A 13,697-nucleotide genomic window follows, 5' to 3' on the forward strand; every position below is an offset into this window, starting at 1 on the left:
TGTGGCATGCAATAACAATAGGATGCAAACTGTTGACTTATCCCATCATCACTGATGCTCCTTACAGCATTTGCCACCAGGGATGGGGAGTCATGATGTGGGGAAGGTCTGAAACCAAGATGACCAGAGATAGTTTAGGGAATGACCATCAAATCCTTAATTTGTCATTCAAAGGTTATAATATGGATGTGAGGAACACTGTGTTCTTCCTCATTAAGGCAGGACAGAAATTAATATATGGACCAGTGACCACAGGGGATGTTGGATGACTGGTTTCTGTCACCTGTAACAGAGCTAGTACTAAAAGCAGTTTCTCAGGGTGCAGCCTTTAACCTCTCTGTGTTGTTTCTACAATCCATCTCTGTGCTCTCTCTTCCTCTCTCCCTCATTGTCTCTTCAATACTTTAAGCCTTATTTCCTGCTAGCAGTTAATAAAAGAAAAATACCACCCTCATAACTTTCCTCAGGCCACTCTCCTGTTCCTTTAGATTTATAAGCCTTTGTCTTAAAGTTAGTTTTCTCACCTTTGTTTAACGTTTATCAGCTTGTTAGATCAGGGGAGTTGAAGTGCTCAGAAGGCTGTAGTTGATACTCTGTATAACAACTGGGGAATCACTTGTCAAACCTCCGCTGCCAGTGGGACCACTAGGAAATGAGGAACGGTGAGCTTTTGAAAAAACAACTAAAAACAGTTTCTACATTATTTCAGGGAGTGTGAACCTCACCCAGGTGTGTGTGGTACCTGGATACTTTCCATTGCTTTAGTTGCTGGCTTGAAATATAAGAGAACACTATGGCTTTGCTAAATTTCACCTCCCGGGTGGATCCAAGCAAAGATTCAGAGACTCGAATATAGTATGGTTCGCTAGCGAAATGTATTACTAAGTTCGTACCCTTCAAGGTTGGCCTTAACGACTTAGCCTTCCAAAGCAATCTCAGGAAGACTTACTTGTAGGTCTTAGTTTGCCAATGTTGTCTGATAACCAGTGTGTGACAAAGCATTTTTAAAAATTCATGTTGTTACACGAAGAAGGTGTTTTATAGTTTTAGTTTCTTTGGGGGAAAAGCTGATTCCTCATTGGCCTCACAGCAAGGAGCCTCAGTTAGCATTTGCAACAATTTGCCAAGTGGCCTTTGTAGGCTCTACCCGTCAGTGCCTCAAAACAGATACTGAGGCAGCCAAACATTGCATGATGGGTAGGGAGTCTTGTGGTAAAGTGGGAGGAAAGGGAAAAGGACCTGGAGGTGACAGGAGCTCCACAAGAAGACTAACAGAGCCAACTAACCGGGGCCCAGAGGGGCTTGCTGAGACTGAAGCGTCAACCAAGGATCATGTGTGAGCTAGACCTAGGCCCTCTATGAAGATACAGCAGATGGGCAGCTTAGGCTTAAGTACTCTAGTAAGGGAGCTGGGGACTGCATCAGGCACATACTCGCTTGCCAGCTTTATGATCACTTCCCCCTGGCTGGACTGCCTTGCCAGGCCACAGCGGGAAGTCCTGGTGCATCTTGATGAGCTGGCCTGGCTGGGAAAGGGAGCTCCCCTTTTCCTCAGAAAGTGCAAGGTAGAGGGATAGTGAGGGAGGGTGGGACTGGGAGGGGAGGAGGGATGGGGCTACAACAAAAATGTAAAGTGAATTAAAAAATTTAAAAGAAGCAAAGAAAAAACAAATACAAGGTTATGGAGAAAGAGGAATCATTATTCACAGCTTATGGTGTAAACTGGTAGAAATCAATAAAACTGAAAATACAAAAGGAGAAAAAATACAGATTGCATGGCTTAAACTAGAAATTTATTTTTTCACAGGTCTTGGGTGCAGAAGTTCAAGAGCATGTATTGCAGATGTGCTTTTTCCTGATGTTACTCTCTCTCCTTGGTTGGTTGGTGGCTGGCTGTCACTTCACATGGTCTTTATACACACATGAGTCCTTACCTCATGTTCTTAGAACACTAGTCATCATGAATCAGCAGCCATCTGAAGGGTCTTGTATTATTTAAGAGTTCTGTTTCTAAGCAGTCTCTGAGGTACTAGGAATTAGAATGTCAATGTAGCAGTTCAAGGCACTTATTGCTATTGTATTTGGCAATACAGAGACAGTATTATAGTCTCTGTATCTTTAACAGAAAGAAATAAGGACCCACAGAGAAATTACCTACAGTTACACAGATAATCATCGACATAACTGCTATCAATATTTGAGCTCAGATTTAGAAATAAGTGTATATCTGGATAATATTTAAGCAAGAACAAATATAATTATAGTAGAGGAGAATGTGAAGTAGCAACAGTAGCAATTTAATTCACATTTGTTGAATGATTGATAATTTCTGTTAATTAGAGATAAGAACTCATTATATTTCTGTACCTTTAAAAATATGTGTATATGAAACATGAGTAAAGAAATATAACAGAAGAATCAAAAAATATGGCTACCAATTCTGTATAGGGAGTGATCTTGCAAGCAGTTATATTATTATAATTTTATTATATTATTATTATTATATTATATAAAAGCAGTTATATTATTTATAAATGTAAGTAGTACTTTTTTTTGAGTATTTTCAATCTGTTAGATTACACACACACACACACACACACACACACACACACACACCAGCAAGGGTAGGACTTTTCTAATGTCTTCAATCGGGAATGCTGAGAGCTGAGGGCTGCTAGCATCCAGCTGCAGGGAAAGCAGAAAGGGGCAAAGAGGCTCCTGTGAATGAACTTCACTGCTGTGCAGCTCCCAGAGTCTCCTGGAGGCAGCTATCTGAGGAGCTCATTGGAGGCAGAAGCCAAGACTTTGGCACCTGATTCACACACTGGAATGTGGTGGCCAATGGCAAATGAATAAAAGGAACATATGAATAAATAATTTACTAAGAACTGAAAGATAGGGTCTAAAATTGCAACATGAATTGGCCCCGTCATAGAACCCCCTTGGCTGCATTCAAGGCAAATGCAGAATTTAATCACTCTTTCGCAGTAGTAAAACTAGCTCTCCAGTTAGTTAGTGTACTGTTCTTTTAAAATGACTATTACATCTGCCCCTAGAGGTGTTGCAGGTGTGACGGCTGTGTCACATGTGTGTCAGTGGGTGGTAGAGAGGAAAGAGGCTGTGTATGCTGTGTTCCCACCTGTGAACATCTGAATGATTCCCTGGAAAAGCAAGCCTGAGATGACCACCAGTCTGGTGCCGGGCATGGGCTCCTAGGACTGGTAGCAAGCTGGAGATTAGAATCACCCTGCCTGGGACTGAGGGCCCTGTGCAGGAGTAAGACTGAGACAGACAACCCTTACGAGGGCCCACCTGGGTGTGCTGCCCAAGGAGCAAGCTAGACATGACCACTAGACTGGAACCATGGAACATGGGCAGGGAGTTCAGTCCTGTGCCATGCAGGACTAGGGGAGCAGACCATGCCCAAGCTGATGGCACCACCAAGTATGAGCAGGACTATAGCACAGACTCTGGACAATACTAAATGAGCAAGTAAGTGGTGGAGAAATGGAAGAGAAAGAGAACGGGAAACAGAGGGATGTGGGCGCAATGAAGAGAGGCAGAACTGGAGACTTGACTTGACGGTAGTGATGAACAGCCTGAGATGAGTAGTCGGTGATGCCACCTGGGACCATGGTGTGGTCCTGGTTTGTCTGAGTCCAAGCGGCCCTGCAGCAAAAGCCAGGTGGAGATCTGTGGTCTGGGCTGTCATCCCATCTTGATGTCTCACGGCTGTACAGAACTGGTCCCACCTCTCAGCTGGGCATCATGGAAGAGATGGCACCATGGGCATGAGAACAAGAGAGCTAACACCACCCCTAGTCAGCTGCAGTAGGCCCCATACATTGCAGGAGATACAGGTGAGCTGGGCCCGAGGATAGAGCTCTATCACTCATCTACCCTGAGGTGGCATGGATGAGGAGAAATACCCTCCTTTCCTCTCCCTCCTGGTGGCAGAGGCAGAGGTGACAGAGCAACAACAGGGTACCTGAGAGGAGACACAGGGAGGTTCCAGTATTGATAGAGTAGCAGAAGCCAGAGGCCTTGTACCAGACCAATGAGTCCTTGTACTGAACGTTTGTAAACAAAGAAGTATGGACAAAAGTGTAGATGGTGGGACACACTGAGACACGCTACAGCTTTCACAACAAGATTTTTTTTTTCTACTTTGGGGGTTGGTGTTGCAAGGGTGGAGGGCAGCTATGAGGGAGGAAGGGGATGAGTGGGATTAGTGTACCTTATGTGAATTTCACAAAGAACCAATAAAAAGTTTAAAAATTACTGTTACGGATTTAATTGTTAGCTTTCTTATAGAGTAAGAGAAACACTTACTAGAAGAGTTTAATAAGTGTGGATCCCTCTTTATCTTAATTTTCTTAAGTCTATTTTTCTGTAAGTAGGATTTTTGTGATCTTTGTTTTGTTTTGTTTTAATACGCGTCCTAGTGCATTGTGACGAGGCACCTTACAAACCTATCCTAAAATTCTGGGAGCCTTCCCAGAGACCTAGGCTGAGTGCCATTCCCTTTGTTCTTTTGGCTCAACCCTTTTCTTTGACCTTTGATGTCATGGCTTATATATGAAAAGTTCCCTACGGGCTCAATGCATCAGGGTTGCCAGCTCGTGGCGGTTTTAGGAAATGACTTGGTTCTGTTGGATCTCCTTAACCAATGAGTTAATCTCCTGCTGGGCTCACAGTGTGATAGTGTTGGGAGGCATGGCAAGCGAGGTGAAGCCTGCATGTAAGCCCTTAGGGCATATCCTGGAAAAAAAAAATGTGTCGTTTCTAGCCTCTTCTTTTCGCCCCACTTCCTGGTTGACACGAGATAAACAGCTTTCCATACCACATGCCCCCAAGCCCACACTATTCTTCCTCACATCATTCTTAGATCCAATGACCTTGGACTGGAATCTCTCAAACCATGAGCAAAAATAAATCCTCTCTCCCAACATGTTTCTCTCTGCATTGTGACAGAACCTGACAAATACACCAGTTGCTTTCTCTCTGTGTATCATGTATTTAGATTTTGCCCACTGGAAATACAATCTTACCTCTTTGTTAGTGTTTTGAACTGATTAAAGATTGGATATTTTCTTAGGAGAATAATGGAATTCAAGGATATGAATTATGGAAATGAGCGTGGCAGTGGTGGTTATCGTTACTCCACTCTCGTTGAAAAGCTGAGACTTCTGTAGATCTGTTGGTCACCTCCCTCCTCCATTTTGCCAGATATCCTTCTTCCTTTCCTTTTTCCTTTCCTTTCCTTTCCTTTCCTTTCCTTTCCTTTCCTTTCCTTTCCTTTCCTTTCCTTTCCTTTCCTTTCCTTTCCTTTCCTTTCCTTTCCTTTCCTTTCCTTTCCTTTTTCCTTTCCTTTCCCTTTCCCTTCCCTTCCCTTCCCTTCCCTTCCCTTCCCTTCCCTTCCCTTCCCTTCCCTTCCCTTCCCTTCCCTTCCCTTTCCTTTCCTTTTCTTCTTTCTTTCTTTCTCGGTTATTAGGTCATTATGTAACTCTTGGAGTGACTTTCCTTTTTGTAGTTAAAGATGGAAGCTTAAGCTATTGCACGGTAGTGTAACTGGACTACTCAAGAGTAGGAAATTTCTACCAAGCAGCTGGAGAAGACAGTTCAGGGCTCAGGGCTTCAGAGTACTTGCTCTGAAATCGTGACTACAAGCTGGGTGTCCCGCAAGCACCTATCGCCTATAGACTGTAGTATCACTGGAGTTTGATGTTCTAGCTTGTCAGCGAAGCACAAGCCCCAGGGCCAGGGATGAGACTTTGCCTCAAAGATACAGATGACAGAAGCTGATAGATGAAACAAACAGTCACAGAGGAGGATATCTAGTGTCCTCTTTTGGTTCTCACATATATGTGTGCATCTCTCTGCCTCTGTGTCTCTTTCTCTCTGTCATCCTCTTTCTCTCTCTCTCAAACACACACAAACAAATAATCAATCAATCAAATAAATAAATAAAAGAAATTCCCTCGTCCACTGAGGCCAACTCAGTCCTGGTGTGACTTGATGTACTTGGGTAGGTTGATGGTGGGGAGCTTCCCTATTTTGAGGAGAAGGTGATGGGGGATACAGGCAAGAGAGTGGGTGGGAGGGGACTGAAGGAAAGGAAGGAAGAGGCTACAATCAGAATGTAAAGTGTATATATAAATTAAAAAAATAAATGAATTAAAAGAAGTTTTCACCAAGAGCCACATGAACACATTGTGAATGAGCCCAAACCAAAGGCTTCCCAGCCCTGACTGCACTGATGCCACTTTCTCCTCCTCTCAAGCCTCCTTTCCTCTTCTCCCCTTCAGGTGGCACCTGCTGTTGGAGAAGGTGGCCACTAAGAAGACACAAAGAGGAGTAGTCAGATGCTTGCCTGGGATACCAAAGGGTGCCCAGGGTGCGTGGCAGAGGACTGAAATTCACACACAAATCCATCTGAAGTGTAACTGGAGAGAGTTGTCAGGTCTACATGCTTATGTTGTTTAATGGCCAAAACCAGTGTTTTGGTGTAAGATTAAAACTACCGTAGGCTATTTTCAAGTGAATACGACACAATTCATGCAGTGCAACAGACCCCCTTTGTCTGCTGACCCTGGCTGAATATGAAGTTAGCAGTGACAAGGAATAAGGAATAGTATATACAAGTAGTTGGGTGGGTAACATATCAATTTTGTTGAGGGCTGAGCTGCAGCCTTTCTAGTTATCCTTTGTCTCTGAAAGTTGTCTGGAGCATGTCTGCTCATACTCCCTAAATTTCAATCTCCCAGGACTCAAGTGAAACAAATTGCATTCCCGCCTCCTGGAATTGCTGACTCCCCGAGCACATTCTATGAAAGGTAGAGATAGCCTGGAGGGAGGTAAAGAATTCATTGTTGATTTATTCACCTTCAGTTGTTTCTGCTCTTTGAACTTCCTTATGTCTTCCACGTTCACACTAAGAAATCCCCTGATCTGAGCCAGAGTCTCTGCTTATTTGGCAGAGAGTAATCAATAAATAAATGTTTAAGAAAGGAAATTTCCTGGTTCTGGACTCTCCCACGGATTCTAAAACCTCTAGCATCAGGTCTAAACTACATGTCTTTTTTTTCTACTCTCAAAATATCAAACCCAGTGCTCAGTAAATATAATGTCATTGGTTGATGAAAGAAAAGACAATGATTTGACACTAAAGTGATGAGACAGAATAAAAAGAGAGATTTCTAGCATTTAAGGTCAGTGATGTCCTGAGTTCACGTTAAACGGATAGAGGCTGTTGATGGTCTTAGATTGTTGAGAGGAACCCTGAAGACGGCTCTAAGTGCTGTTTCTACAGAAGTCATGAGCTGAAGTCAACTGTCCTGAACCAAAATATTAAAGATCCAAAATATACCCAAATTGGATACTTTTTGAGCACCAGCACAATGCTTTGAGTGGAAAGTTCCCCTCTGGGATCGCACATGATGGGGTGTCGTAATTCAAATGTAGACAAACCAAGAATGTGTAATGCTACCTCCAGGCTATTAATGTATCTAAAAAGGAGTTTCATGCCTAGCCTTGGGTCCCATCCTCCAGATGATATCATTATGCGTATGCAAATATCCTAAAATCTGAAAAAAATATGTCTAAAACCTGGAACATTTCTAGTCCAATGATTTTGGATAAAGGCTAGTCAACCTATATACTACTAGTGTTGATAATGGCATTAAAGTGTTTACATGGCTGTGTCTACTAGAATTTCTAAGTTTTTGTAAGAATAAATTTTGTCTGCTGGAAATTAAAAGCCAATTCCTGCCATTGTGACTGACAGGCAGTAATAGATATGGTCACAGATATGGGAAGCACCTCATATGGTGATTCTGTACAGACGTTCTAAGAGAAAAACATTTGATCATCACAGGAATTGGATTGCTCATCTGAGCTTGTATGACTTACCAGTGGTAACCTTGACTTGCTTATATCAAAGGCTCTATACCCTGAAACATGCACTCTTCCTTGAGCCATTTTTTTTGTTGCATTTTCCCAGGTAAGATATAAAAAGTAAGATTAAAAGGGAAAAAGACTTATCTCTGAAAATTTTGGATTTATTGTGAATAAAAGACTTTTTTTTCCAGCTGTTTATTCACAAAATCACTTATTTTTATGGTTGAAAAGTAAAAATAATTCAAGGAAAAATATACTTGAGAGAATAAGCTGTCTATTGAATAGTAAAGACTTCTATTTCCTTAAAAATTAGCTTGACATAAGTTACTAGAAAGGAATCTGTGAAGGGGTGGTTTTGCTTTGCATCTTCAGAGATGAATAATGCTAGGGGGTTATATGCTGCACATATTTCATATTCAACAATGTCTGCATGCACATTCTAAATATAGAACTGAGACAAGGGCAGTCATCCTCAACAATACGAATAATAAACTCCTCCTTACACTGGAAAAAGCTAACTTTGTTGAAAAATTTACTCTGATAAATTTAGTTATTTAATGCACTATAAAGCATGCTTTTCCTCTTTCAAAATCCAATATTTGGATTGAATTGAAATCTGGAGCATTATTAGAACTTATTTATTTCTATGCAATATATTTATGAGGCCCAGGGAAAGACATACTTCCTTTTTGTCTTGGGATACCAAATTCACCTAACCAGTATATTCAGTGGAGAAATTTAGAGATGCAAATGAAAGAGATTAAATTTCCAATGAAAATTTGATTGAATAAACTTGGAGAGTTACTTATGCTTGTTTTAAAATAATTATTAATGACAAATATTACAGAAGATCACTATCTGGGATATGTAAATAACAAAAAAGCAAATATAGACAACTAAACAATGCAATTAATAAATAGCTTAGTGAGCAAATAGCTCTCAAAAGGTGAAGTATAAACAGCCAATAGACAGTTGAAATATGTTCCACTCTCATAACCAACATGAAAATTCAGTTTAGTACATACTCAGATGCTATCTCATCCCAGTTTAAAATGGCTGTTTTTTTAAACATTTTTTTATTTTATTAATTACACTTTATTCACTTTGTATCCCCCCATAAGCCCCTCCTTCCTCCCCTCCCAACCCTACCCTTCTTCCCCTTTCTTCACGCATGCCCCTCCCCAAGTCCACTGATAGGGGAGGTCCTCCTCTCCTTCCTTCTGATCTTAGTCTATCAGATCTCATCTGGAGTGGTTGCATTGTCATCTTCTGTGGCCTGATCACCTCAGGGGGAGGTGATCAAAGAGCAGGCCAATCAGATTATGTCAGAGACAGTCCCTCTTCCCAATACTATGTAACCCACTGGGACACTAAACTGCCATGGACTACATCTGTGCAGGGGTTTTAGAAAACAGAATGGTGGATCAATGGAACCGAACAGAAGACCCAGAAATAAACCCACACACTTATGGACACCTGATCTTTGACAAAGATGCCAAAACCATACAATGGAAAAAAGATAGCATCTTCAACAAATGGTGCTGGTCTAACTGGATGTCTACATGTAGAAAAATGCAAATAGATCCATACTTATCACCCTGCACAAAACTGAAGTCCAAGTGGATCAAAGACCTCAACATAAAACCAGACACATTAAATTGGTTAGAAGAAAAAGTGAGGAATACCCTTGAACTCATTGGCACAGGAGACAACTTCCTGAACAGAACACCAACAGCACAGGCTCTAAGAGCAACAATCAATAAATGGGATCTCATGAAACTGAAAAGCTTCTGTAAAGCAAAGGACACCATCATCAAAACAAAACAACTGCCTACAGATTGGGAAAGAATCTTCACCAACCCTTTATCTGACAGAGGGCTAATATCCAGTATATATAAAGAACTAAAGAAGCTGAAAAGCAGCAAACCAAATAATCCAACTAAAAAAATGGGGAACAGAGCTAAACAGAGAACTCTCTGTAGAGGAATATCAAATGGCAAAATGGCTGTTTTTAAGAAAACAAGAAACAAAACAGGCTGGCAGAATGTAGGGACAAAGGAACACTTACCCGCTCCAGTGGGAATGTAAATTAGTCCGCTCAGATATGAAAATGATCACAGAGGCTCCTCAGAAAACTAAGACTAGGTCTACCATGATCCAGCTGGACCACTCTCAGTTACATATACCCTAATGACCCCAAGCCAGCATACCACAGAGATATTCGCACATCCGTGCTACCGCAACGTTAGGCACAAAAGTCTAATTACAGCACCAGATTAGACCCCATCAACAGATGAATGTGGTGCATATACCAAATAGTTTTTGACTCAGTCAACAAGAACAACAAAATTATGTCATTTGCCAGAAAATGGATTCAACCAGAGATAATTAATGAAAAATTAAATAACCTAGACCCAGAAACACAAGTATCGCATATTTTCTTTGATATGTGGATTCTAGATTCTATATATAGATATAGAAAGCTACGCACACATACACACAATGTGAAAGCACAAATTGGAGGTTGGGACGAAGGGAGGAGGGGAACAGAGATGAACAGAAATGTGGAAAGTGGAGGGGGAGGGGTGGGTGTGGAGGGGTTGCTTGTGGTCAAAGTACCTTGTATATTTAAAAAAAATATTTTTATGAGACTCATCACTATAAACAATGAAAACATGCCAATTTACAAACAAAGACTCTTTAGAATGGAGTGAAATTATCACAGGCTCACGAATTGGACCCACTTGGAATTTAATCCCTGGCTGAGGGTTCGTGTAAGCTATGAAACTGAGCTTTCTTTTTCTCTGTGTGATTAATTTCTTGAATTTAAATGCATAAATATATGCAAAGTACCTGGCTCTAGGTAAACTCTTACTCGCTTGATTTTTTCTTCTTTTTCCATCAGGCTTCTCTTTCCATTCAAAACTAGAATTATGAATTATCAAGGCACTTGGGACTAGAGTTTAAGACTGATTCCTATTACTTAGTAAGTTTATTGGTCACTCCTACTAATCTGAACCCACGGATACCCCTGTGAAATCCTGCCAGGAAACGTTTGCAGGATGGCATTAGTACAGCATGGACAGCTCAGGGAACTGGAAATGAGCCAGTGGCCATAAATTGCAAAGCCATTTACAATCCAAACATGATGGAAACTATATGCCATGGATGTGTGTGTGTGTGTGTGTGTGTGTGTGTGTGTGTGTGTGTGATTGGAAAAGCACATGGTTTGGAATTATTTTGATGGATTAAGTATTTCCCCTGTATCATCCTGTTAGAAGATTAAAACTTGATTATAACACACTGGGATATTTTTCGATGTAGAAATATTCAAACATAAATCAAACACTTCAGGTTCATGAGAAAATAATCAAGAGAACAAGTGATGTGCTATACTTTAAGGTATTATATTGAGACAAAGGAACATTACAATAGTTTATTGTTCATAGGCTAATATATTCTTGCAGAGTTGGTTTGGAATGTAGGCACTATCCAGAACTGATTGGTGCTTGGCTACACACCAGAATAATGCCCATAATGAAAAAATGTTATGAAAATGTGAACCCTTTTCCTTTAGTACCTTCACTTTAAATCAGAGAGAGGTGATTTTGCAGTTCTGTGTTGGAAAGCTATTCCAGGATACTGTTAGAGAAAGTTGCAAACTGTTCACAGCATTTTCAGACACAAACTGTTAAACTTGGGCTATTTCAGATTTATGTGACTATATAATGCCTCTACAAGTGGCTGAAGTTGCCATGGCAAGGTCATGGTAATTGTAGGCAGCCCCAGGAAGACTTGTGATTATAGGCATCACCTTAATTCTTAGCCTCAAAGTAGTTCTTTCTTCCATTCTCCTCAACAGCTGCTACATAATTTTCCCAAGGGTCCACTGTGTGACAAAACTTTTTCTGGGAAGATGCAGCACGCATATCTACTCACCTCAGGTAGAGAAGCCATGACAGACCAAAGTATGCATACTAACGAAGTTCAACTTGGTGAACAAGTGAGTTTTATTGGAGTTACCTAAAGGAATATGAGTAAGAAGCAGAAATGACTCAAAGACAGGTGCATCTCTGAAGCCCAGCCCAGCATGGATGACAGCTCACAAATCTGGGAATCTGGAGTCCACTGGGCAACCAGCAGGCAGCTCAGTGGTTGGAGAGTGTCCCTTCTAAGTGAGTCAGTTGATCTGAGCAAGCAGCTGGTCTGGTCTGAGAGTCTTCCTTGAAGCTTTGCTTGCCTGAGAAACTTCTTCATAGCTTGGCTTAGCTGCAAGTGCCTTTTTTTGCAGCTTGGCTTGTTTACCCTGAGAGGGTAGGCCCTAGTGCAGACACTCATATGTGTGCCTATGCCACAGCATGTGCAAGGAGGTCCGAGGACAACATGTGAGGGTCGGCTCTCTTCTGTGCAGAGTCTGAGGGTCGAACTCAGGTCATTTACACTTGGCAGCAGGTGCCCATATTTAGTGAGTTGCTTCAGCAGCACAAATACATATTTAAAAACATAGTTCTTTGGGGATTTCATAGAATGTGTTCTGGTGTATGCACTGCCACAAAACTCTTCCCAGATTCATCCCCATTTTGTACCCACCCAACTTTATGTCCTTCCCCAGTTAATTTTTGTGTTTAGTTTTACCCTGATTCTGTAGTACGTGCGTGTGTGTGCATGTGTGTGTGCTTGCTTGTGTTACATGTGCACACCTGCTTGCATGTCTGCCTGCCTGCATGTCTGTCTGTCTACAGGTGCCTGTGCTATAGCACACAGAGGGAAGACAGAGAACCACCTGCAAGAGTTCTACCATGTGATCCAGCTATATCATTCCTAGTATGTTGTATGCCCCCTAACACATACACACACATACAATGGATGAATGAGAACAAAAGTTTATTTATCTCATATAGAATATCAAGAAATTATTTCACCCAAGTGTAGCTGGGTGAACCAATGAGTTTAATTGTGGTGGCTTATGGGAGCATGTATTAAGAGTTATGTACAGTAACACAAGTGATTTGTAGAAAGCCACACCATTAAAGAATTTCCCCCACCAAGAACTGTTGTAGGTCCTCAAAGAGGGAAAGAGACTTTTCAGTCACCTCCTGGGTGTCCTATGGGGCCTTCCTCTTGAATCTGAGCCCTTCCCTGCTTCTATAGTGGGTTAGTGGGTTTAATCTTGTGAGGCCCCCATAGGTAATCACAGCCACACTGGCAATGGTCATGCCATGCCCAGAGGGTAGAGGGCCCCAGCAGAGATATATATACAAAGTAGTAGGAGTTAAGATACAGCATAGACACCTGCAGCACTATTCAAAACAGCCAGTGTGTGGAATCAGCCTGAATGCCCATCAGCAGATGGATGGGGAAAGAAAATGAGGTTTTATCCAGTCAGAAGGAAAAATAAAATTATATCATTTGCAGACTCAGAAAAATAAATATCGAGATTTCTCTCACTTGCAGAAACTAAATTGCATATGTTATCTATCTTCTATCGTCTCTATCATCTATCATCTATCTGTCTGTCCATCTATCATCTATCTATTATCATCTCAATATTATCAACTATCAATCATCTATCTTTCTATCATCTCTAGCTACCTATCATCTATCTATCTATCTATCTATCTATCTATCTATCTATCTATCTATCATCTGTCTATATATCTATCTACCTTCCTACCTATCATCATTTATCTATTTATTAACTATTAATAATCTATCTTTTTATCATATCATATCTATCTATCTATCTATCTATCTATCTATCTATCTATCTATCTATCTATCTCTCCTGAGACTGTTTG

General features: G+C 41.1%; 1 pseudogene; it reads left to right on the plus strand.

Moving 5' to 3' along the window:
- Positions 1 to 3,045: 3,045 nt before the first annotated feature.
- Positions 3,046 to 3,169, plus strand: LOC132654978 (small nucleolar RNA SNORA17; annotated as a pseudogene).
- Positions 3,170 to 13,697: the final 10,528 nt, after the last annotated feature.

The sequence above is a fragment of the Meriones unguiculatus genome, chromosome 6 (assembly GCF_030254825.1).
Source record: "Meriones unguiculatus strain TT.TT164.6M chromosome 6, Bangor_MerUng_6.1, whole genome shotgun sequence".
Lineage (NCBI taxonomy): Eukaryota > Metazoa > Chordata > Mammalia > Rodentia > Muridae > Meriones > Meriones unguiculatus.